Raw genomic sequence first — 7,135 nt, forward strand, 5'->3', positions numbered from 1 at the left:
CCAGGGATCAAACCTAGGTCTCCTGCATTGCAGACAGATTCTTTACCAGCTGAGCTACCAGGGAAGGTAATAATCCCTAGCCAGAGCAAATATTTAAATGTTATACAGACACCTTTCCACCTTTACATTAATAGTACCATTACAAATATTTGACTCTTTTTTCCCCCCTATAATCTCTATAATGTTATAGACTTAGGAATTAAAGGTTAATAAATCAAAGTGGTTTCTTTTTGTAGTGGCTATTGCCATGGCTGGCCCAGTATCCCCATCATCATCCTTTGAAACAGTCCCCTATCTTGACTACAGAGATGATCATGTGGCCCAGGCTGGATCACTTATAATTTGCTTTAGTTGGGGTCAGAGGGATTGGTTTGGGAATGGGTGTATGCATCAAGGTGAGCCAATCAGAGTTTTTCCCAAGGATCTTTTTGCTAGAGATGATAAGAATCTTTCTTTCCTCCCGGGTCATGAAGCTCCAAGTCAGACTGCAGAACTTCCAGCAACCATGTCCTGAATGCCCAGAAAGAAGCATAGATTACAGGCAGAATGTTTCTGACATCCCTAAGGCTATCATAGCTCTCAGTAGCTTCCTTCATGTGGTCTCTCCCAGCATCTTTGCTATAAATCTCCTTTTTCATTAAGCTTGTCTAGGAAACAGCTTTTCATTAAGCTGTTTCTATCACTTTTAATCCAACATGATGGGTTCTTGATTGTTAATTTCTCAAAGTATATATTGTATCTGGGATCTTAAAACATTCTACATCCAAATAAACAGGATTAAGCTCAATTTTAAAGGCATATAGTACCATTGATACTAAAAGTAGCTACAATTATTCTAAAGGTATGGACAAAGAATAAAAATAGACATTCACTATTAAACATTCAAAGGAATGAATGGACAGTAACAATGGAAAACAATAAGCGCATCTTTCAATTACTTGATTTTTGTGATACCAAAGTGACCAATGCTCTTATTTCTTTTAGGCCTTTTGGGGGGACTAAAGATCAATGTAGCAAGCTCAAGTAGATTAATTAATAATTAAATAAGAGCATTGTTTTTCATTATAAAATATATATAGTAGGGAAAACATGTAAATATCTTCTCAACAAAAACAAAAACATAAGAGGACATACAGAGAATTAATTACCTAAATCCAAATATTTAAAAAATATATACCTGCTGTTATCTGGTTGTTACTCTTCTCATTCGAAGAAAGACTTGAAGTAGTAAAGAAGCAAGCACTTGTTTTCCAAACAGCAATTTGAACACTCTTTTCAAAGAGTCTCAAATATATTTTAGACCTATCATATTCATGTAATCATCTTATGAATAATTTCTCCATTATTACTTGTTTCTAGATTCAGACACTTTTCATAGAAAGTATAAAGTTGAAATCCATTTAAGTCTCTCAAAATTTAGAAATATTGTCATGTGAGCAGTGTAGTTTCATATTTAGATAACAAACTGAACTAAATTATATTTCTCATCTTGCCTTTAAATGCATTTTAGATTATGAACCTTGAGATAGCCTTATGTAGAGTGAAGAAAATTCACAGAGTAGACAATTTAGCTGTGATTCATGGTGTCAACTTATTTTCTCCTAACTACTTTTAACCAGTTCATTTACTTATTCATTCATCACATATTAATTGAGCTTTATTTATTTAATAAGTGTACAATAAGAAGGTATTTTCCATGTCTTTCTGTGTTCACATAGAGAAGATAAGCAGGCAAACAGGATATACATTAAAATGTGAGCATGGCTCCAATGCAAGTGTGCATGTGTGTTTACATGTGTGTGTGTCCATGTAAAATGTAATAACATTGTGGAGGAGGAAAACTTAAACTTACCTCAGTTGGGGTGAGGTTAGAAGATTGAAGAAATCTACTCAGAAGAGGTAACATCTGACTAGAGAATTGAATTCAAGTTTCACTTTAGTCCTTAAAAGCTTATGCCTGGTGCAGAATTGACTTTAGTGACCAAATTATTATTTAGGAGTCTATATAGTTATATTTACAGAGTTAGGGGGAAGGATGCTGAATTCAGGTTGGAGGGGGATAGTCCAATGTAGTTAAGTATTCAATATAGTCTGAGTGAAAAGTGGTTGCCAGCTGAATCACTTGAAGTTTACCAGGACTTCATGGAACCTGCAGAGCGTCTTAAGGGGGACCTTATATTTCTTACTGCAATGTTTAATTTTTAAAATTATATTTTATATTATTTATAAATGGATATTCTTCAAGTGCTAATTTGTCTAAATATACTGCTAAAATAAAAATTATTTTTCTTAGAACTTTAGTTTGTTTTTAGAAAGAACACAACAGTTTGTCAGAATCTTATCATTATAAAGTAGCTTCTCTTAAGTAGAAAAAAAGGCCTTAAATCAAATATAACTATCTTCTAAATTTACATTTTCTCTTTGTAAAGTAGAACATTCAGAACAGAAGAAACTTTGAACTCTATTGTCAAACAAACATGTATCTATTACCTTTCATGTGTTTCTTATAATCCCTTTAACTATCACAGACAGTTGTCAAAGCTACAGTTAAACAGGATTTTGCTTTCTCCTAGCTTGAGTTCCCAGAGAAGGCAATAGCACTCCACTCCAGTACTCTTGCCTGGCAAATCCCAGGGACAGAGGATTTGGTAGGCTGCAGTCCATGGGGTCGCTAAGAGTCGGACACAACTGAGCGACTTCACTTTCACTTTTCACTTTCATGCATTGGAGAGGGAAATGGCAACCCACTCCAGTGTTATTGTCTGGAGAATCCCAGGAATGGGGGAGCCTGGTGGGCTGCCGTCCCTGGGGTCGCAGAGTCGGACACGACTGAAGCGAATTAGCAGCAGCAGCTTGAGTTCTCTATCTATTTGATCCTAAACTAAGGTGTTGAATTTGTGACATCAAAACCCTATCTAGGGCAACCATTTATTATTGTGGTCAATCATGACTTTACAATCCCCCTGTAAGAAATGAGAAAAATTGCAGAAAAGAGACTATTTGTACAAATTGTTCTCATAGTGGTAAAAAGTTATTTTCATAGCAAAAGAAAATGATAGCTAACATAGCTGCTTCTTTATTATAGTTCTCAGTTTCTATACTCATAGAAGTATAAAACACCCCCTTTTTATAAATTAGCACCATCACTTTTTTAAAGACCCTATTCTTACATTAATGCAAATATAGGCAACTTGTACAAAAATCACCATGTAACATTCCCATTTGATCAGATTAAATATTAAAGATTAGGGGAGGGGCAGGGAGACAGTGAGAGGCCAGAAGGGAGATGAGTTGCTCATATCTCCCAGAACTTTGAACCATATTTTTGGTATCAAAATCAAAGAGAAATGTATTATCCATTGCTGCAGTGTTTCAGTATAAATGTGCTTTATGCACAAGGGTCATATATTTGTATTTTTAAGTTTGAATCCCATAGCACTATAATATTTGTATTTACAAATAGAAACCATATTTATTCTGAATGCATTTGTAACCAAGTATACAGTTCACAGCTTTATCGCTTGTTATATGAGTCCATTTGGCTTGGCACAGAAAAAAAAATAATCAGGTCTGTCGATTGCAGGGCCTGGTCTTTATTCATGCAGAAATTGCTTATTTATTAACATTAAGCATCTCCCATTTGGTCTAAAAGAGATGTATAGCTACATGGAAACAGAACAGCTTTCAGTGGATGATTGCACAACTGCAGATGCTTTTGTCCTGACACTGTCACAGCTGAGGAGGTCCCACCAAATGAGGAACAGTTCTGATGAAGTGGGAAACAGAAGAGCGGCACCATGCAAACGCTATTACATAATAAAATGCAGGCCAGCTCACAGTTTTTTAACTCCCTTTATTAAATTTACATGAATCAGGAGGAAAGGGTGAAAAGTATATTTACTGATGATAAAAATGATTTTCTGGATAATCTTAGCCTTCTCATTTAAAATTTATTTCTTTTATAAGTTTCTAGTTTTCCCTACTTCCTTTTAGCTCTCTGTCATCTACCCCAAAGTTAAACTTTGGGGATTTAATAGAGAAATAGAATTTGCAGGTGGTATGCTCCTGAACATTCTAATATTAAGTGATGTTACAGAACAATTAAATGAAAATTAATAGGCTGTCCTCACTAATCCTATCCTTAAAAGTATTTTCAGATTATTTGCCTTAACCTGTTTCAATAGTCATGTCAGACTGTGTGTCAATTCTGCCCCAGTGGGAATGATGCCAGCCAGAAAATGCATGACATCAAGGGATGCGTTATGATGCTATTCCTGAAAGATTTCCAGCCCCAGCTATACTCACAGCATTATACCAGAGGGAACCTAGCACCCTGATGGATTCTTAAAATACATACAGATGTGCTTTACTGAATGTACAGAACTAGAAATATTGCTTATCCTCCTGGAATGTGCTAATATAGAGAAAGATACAAATATTAGAATCAGTAGTTGTAAAACATATATACATGCATTAAGCATATTTATTTCTTGCTTCCAAAAACATTGTTTCTCCATTACTTACTATATATGTTTGTGTGCATATATATAGTTTTACCATATATTTTATTGTTTTAGTTAAAGCGACTATCACTAAGCAGATTTCCTCATATTCAATTAGTGTACCTGTATTGGAACTGAAAATAATTTTTGTTCATTGTCATTAGCATGCATTAAGCTTTTATTATTTGCCTGGAATGTGTTGAATGTTTAATGTATATCATCTCACTTAATCATTAAAACATATTTATGAATTAGATATTTTTATGCTGTTTCACCAGAGAAGGAAATGGCAACCGACTCCAGTGTTCTTGCCTGGAGAATCCCAGGGACGGGGGAGCCTGGTGGGCTACCGTCTATGGGGTCGCACAGAGTTGGACACGACTGAAGCGACTTAGCAGCAGCAGCAGCAGCAGCATGCTGTTTCACCAGTGAGCAAACTGTGCGTTTGAGAAACTGGAGAATATGTGAGACAACCCATTCTTTACCCTCTGAGCCACCAGGGAAGCCCGGTTAACAAGTAGGGAAACCAAGATTCAAATTCAGGCTCTAGTTTCAAAGCTATTGTTCTTAACCAGTATTTCTTTCAAGTCAGTTAACCAATAAACTAACTCAATATTTTAGCACAAAGGGATATAAAAAGGATTGGAATTAAGTATGCTTCATTAAAGAGATCCTAATAAATGAATAAAATGCATTCATTTTTAACTAAATGCACTAGGAGGGAATTTATAGCTCTATTGATTCTTTAGCCCTAAATGTCTTTCTGCATCCTTACACCAACATCCAAAAATATCTGAGAGAAATATAAATCTATCATAGGGTCTGACATAGGTTGGTGCTTTACATTTGTATACCATTTCTTTCAATATTATTAATTATTTAACGTCTATGGCTTTATTTGCTCAAGTTAAAGCCACCCAAAAATGCTTTGTATACTGTTCCTTTAAGAGATTGCATCACATATTTGTTTCTGTACAATGAGTTCTATTCTTCCGGCATTCATTTTCCCTTCTGCCTTTCGTACTCTCTTCAGAGGTACATCCAAAGATAGAAAAGATAGGAATGAAATGAAAGGGCCCTATTGCCATAAGCTTCAGAGAAAGCAGGGATAAAGTATTATCAAAGTTTGTTGTTTGTTTGGATTTAATGGTCATCTGTAATGTTGTTTCCAGCATAACCATTTTGAGTTCTTTTCCAGAGAGAGCAAAAGAGGATGAAGCTAGCATCTATTTTAATATAAGTAAATCTAGATCAGCCATTCACACTGGCAAGTAATATCTGAAGCCCCAATCTACTAGACTTGTTAAAGTTCCCATCATTATTCCTTTTTATTGGACCACAAAAGTAGGTATAGTCTTCACCCAGGACATACAAAAGATCAATAAAACATATTTTGATACTACAGCCAATGAGATTGCTTTTGACAGAGTAAGAGAGAGTCAATTCCTTTTGTAAAATGTGGGAAATTAAGTAGTACTGAACTTGTAAATCTTTTTCCTTCCTCTATTCTAAGTGAATCTATATAATCCTTTTCTCAAGGACAGAGAGAAATTATGCAAAGACAGAGCAGTGCAAAGAAAGAGGGTTGAATTTTAGAGCAGATATTTTTCCAACTTTAGTGTTGGAGAAGAGTGAACATCTTTTTATGTTATAATTTGCAGAATATATTTTCTTTAGCAATTTGGGAACAATAGTAGCTTTAGTCATAAAAATGCAGTTAAATGTGACTGATCTGAACTCTAAGCCATTGCAGATCAAGAGATTATGCATTCTTTATAGTCACTATAAAATCATGATAAAATAATGCAACCATTCTGACATTGTGTAGCCTGAGATATGTTGTTGAAACTAAAAGAGAAAGAACACATGACTTGGAGACAGGATGATAAATGAACGACAGAATCTAGATAAAAGTCAGACAAGACTTTCCCATAACACATCTGAACAAAAGGCTCACCATTTTGTTGTAATGAAAAATTTAAAGTTAATACATATTTGTACTATTTAAATTACAAATGCATGTACCCTTTAAACTGGGATACTAATTATAAGAACTGACATATATACATGGTTAACCACTTCAGCATTCCTGAAATAACAAAAGATTGGAAACAAACCACATTTCCATCAAAGGGCACTCATTTTCTATATCCATACAATAGAACACTAGTAGCTATAAGAAATAATAAGGAATCCCCCTATGCACACTACTGATAGAGTGCCTGATGAACTATGAACAGAGGTTCCTGACATTGTACAGGAGACAGGGATCAAGACCATGCCCATGGAAAAGAAATGCAAAAAAGCAAAATGGCTGTCTGAGGAGGCCTTACAAATAGCTGTGAAAAGAAAAGAAATGAAAAGCAAAGGAGAAGAGGAAGATATACCCATTTCAATGCAGAGTTCCAAAGAATAACAAGGAGAGATAAGAAAGCCTTCCTCCGGGATCAGTCCAAAGAAATAGAGGATAACGACAGAATGGGAAAGACCAGAGGTCTCTTCAAGAAAATTAGAGATACCAAGGGAACATTTCATGCAAAGATGGGCACAATAAAAGACAGAAATGGTATGGACCTAACAGAAGCAGAAGATATTAAGAAGAGGTGGCAAGAATACACAGAAGAACTGTACAA

Source organism: Capra hircus, chromosome 9 (assembly GCF_001704415.2).
Source record: "Capra hircus breed San Clemente chromosome 9, ASM170441v1, whole genome shotgun sequence".
Lineage (NCBI taxonomy): Eukaryota > Metazoa > Chordata > Mammalia > Artiodactyla > Bovidae > Capra > Capra hircus.